Here is a 2,723-nt window from a genome sequence, read left to right as displayed (position 1 = left end):
GTGTCACAGTCCCTGTCGACCGTGTGTGCTCCTCATCACGCGTGTCACAGTCCCTGTCGACCGTGTGTGCTCCCCATCATGCGTGTCACAGTCCCTGTCGACTGTGTGTGCTCCCTATCACGCGTGTCACAGTCCCTGTCGACCATGTGTGCTCATCACGTGTGTCTCAGTCACTGTCGACCATGTGTGCTCCCCATCACGCATGTCAGTCACGGTCGACCGTGTGTTTCCCTATCATGCGTGTCAAAGTCCCTGTTGACCGTGTGTTTCCCCATCACGTGTGTCACAGTCCGTGTCGACCGTGTGTCCTCGGGAGGCTGTGAAACATTGACATAAATTATGGAGGGTCTTATTTATGCCTATTTATATGTAAACGTCACCGAGAGGACTGTCATTGAAGGCAAAGGTCAAATATTTGTTTACCTGGGCATCCTGGGCACTGGCCGCTCTTCCGAGATCTCACTCCTGGAGGGCCCCGTCCTGCCCATGGCTGGCCCTGTGCTGAGGGTGCCCCTGCCCGCCCTTCTGCTCCACGTGGGGACCATGCAGTGGTCAAGCATCCTCAGCTGGCCTGGCCACGAAGGACTCATGCTCCCTGAGGTGATGTGTGGCGGGGTGGCGCTGTGTGAGTGCCCGTGCCCCACAGAGTAAAAATGCCCAGGTTTACTGCATCAAACTGGTGCTGGCACGAAACTTTACAATTAAAGTTTAGTCTAGAATTAAAGAGGTTTGGATGCGTGTGTGCGTGGGCCTTCAGTGTCGAGGGGAAACCGGGGATGGAGGTGGAGGGATGCACTGCTGGACGTGAGCTGCGGGTGCACCTTTTCGGTCCCTCTGCCTGTTTACAAGGACTGTCCTTGGCCCGCGTATGGACACTTAACTGTTTCTCACATGCTTTCTGCCCTGCCCACCCCTTATCTGCAAAAGGTTTGTTTTCTTTTGTGCATATGGCCATTTTTTAATATCAGTGATGTAAACACTCATGTTAATTAAAAGTATCTGACAAACAAATGAAAACATGTTGTTTACTATGTGATGATCCTTGAGTGGATCTTTCTGGTTCTGTTCAGCCATGTTATGTCATGGTCGTTTTGCAGAGGCGAAAAAGGATCACTGGGATGGGTTAAAGGGCACTGGGGTTCCAGAGCTGAGCACCCCTGCACCCTCTCCCCTGCTCCTGGAGCAGAAGACCCGAGTGGGACGTGCTCCGTGCCGATGAGGCCAGGTCCCGTGAGCTCATGGTGGGGCTGGGTGGCACACTGCAAAGTGAGGGGCTGCAGGGCGGTGGCCCCAGCGTGACTGAAATGGTGCTCTGGGTGGACGTGTCTGTCGGTGTGCTCCTGTGAGCCTGTGGCAAAAGAATGCTGGTCTCAGTGGCCACGGATGGCTTCCGACTCTGGAAGGTTGTCCTCATGGAAAATAGCTGGAGTGTGTGTTTTGTACCAGGAACCCGAAAGCGGTATTCTGCATCTTTATAGCAGTTAAATCTTTGTAAAGCATCATTTCCTCAGTTTCAGAGGTAGCACTAATGTATGTTTTTTTCATGTTACCAAACAATTTTATTGGAAGAATCATGTCAAAATTTGGCAGATAATTTATTTAAAGGCTTATAGGTGAAATTACAAACAAAATTTTGTTACCTATAAAATAAACATTTCTTAATGTGTTTTCATTTTCTAGACAAAGCTCTAATTGATCCCCCATTTCACTGTTCTGACGTGTTTCCGTTCGGAATGAGTTGGCTTTCCTCTACCTCCTGGGAACAGTTCTTGATACAGGTTCCCATTTCCTCCTGGGAACAGTTCTCGATACAGGTTCCCATTTCCTCCTGGGAACAGTTCTCGATACAGGTTCCCATTTCCTCCTGGGAACAGTTCTCGATACAGGTTCCCATTTCCTCAGCGTCAGATTTGTGTCTCAGCACCTGGCTGCAGGGGTGAGGGCAGGGTGCAGAAAGTAGAAAATATTCAGGGAATGGGACTCGTAGAAGCACGTACAAGGAAAAGAGGCATCACGCCTGTCTGTTTGAGGACCCAGGTAGACCTGTGTGATGGGCCTGACAAGCTAATCAACACTGACAGTGGCTAAATTCCTGTCTGGAGTCCCCCCGGCCAGGCTGGGTGCCCGGGTGGTCACTGGTTTGTAGAATGGGTGTCCGGCAGCACCTACCACCACGGGCGCAGACAGCGATTGAAGCAGCGCCTGAGACAAACTTTAAATCATGCCCGACACTTTAAGTGCTCAACAGAAGTGGTTTTTAGGGAAGATGACCCGATTCTTTTAAGGAGCTGTCGGAAGGTGCTGGTCCAGTCCGCTGCAGAGCGAGGGGGTGACATCTGTGCCTCACCAGCCCCTCCGCCGCCCCTCCGTGACCGCAAACGTCAAGTGGTCATATGCTAGCAGTCTCGATATCTGGGGCTGTTGCCCTCGTGAGGTCTACCATAGTTGGTGTCCAGGGCTTCTAGAAATCTCCATCTGCAGCAAGTGCACTAGGTCCCTCCTGGGATTGCACTGTAGCCAGAGCGAGGTGATTTGCAGGGCAGCAGTCGGTGGTGCTTGTTACAGAGGAAACATCCCCATTCTCTTTTGCGCCCTCTGCTTGTGGGGGTGTTTTGACAAGACCCTGCACCCTAAACTGTGCTTGTAGGCCCCGCACAACAGCGAGCCATCTTCTGCCTGGAGGCCCCACCCAGCGTGCCGTCCCCGGCCTGGAGGCCCCGCCC

Source organism: Trichechus manatus, unplaced genomic scaffold, assembly GCF_000243295.1.
Source record: "Trichechus manatus latirostris isolate Lorelei unplaced genomic scaffold, TriManLat1.0 scaffold00045, whole genome shotgun sequence".
Classification (NCBI taxonomy): domain Eukaryota; kingdom Metazoa; phylum Chordata; class Mammalia; order Sirenia; family Trichechidae; genus Trichechus; species Trichechus manatus.
This window is presented reverse-complemented; position numbering follows the sequence as displayed.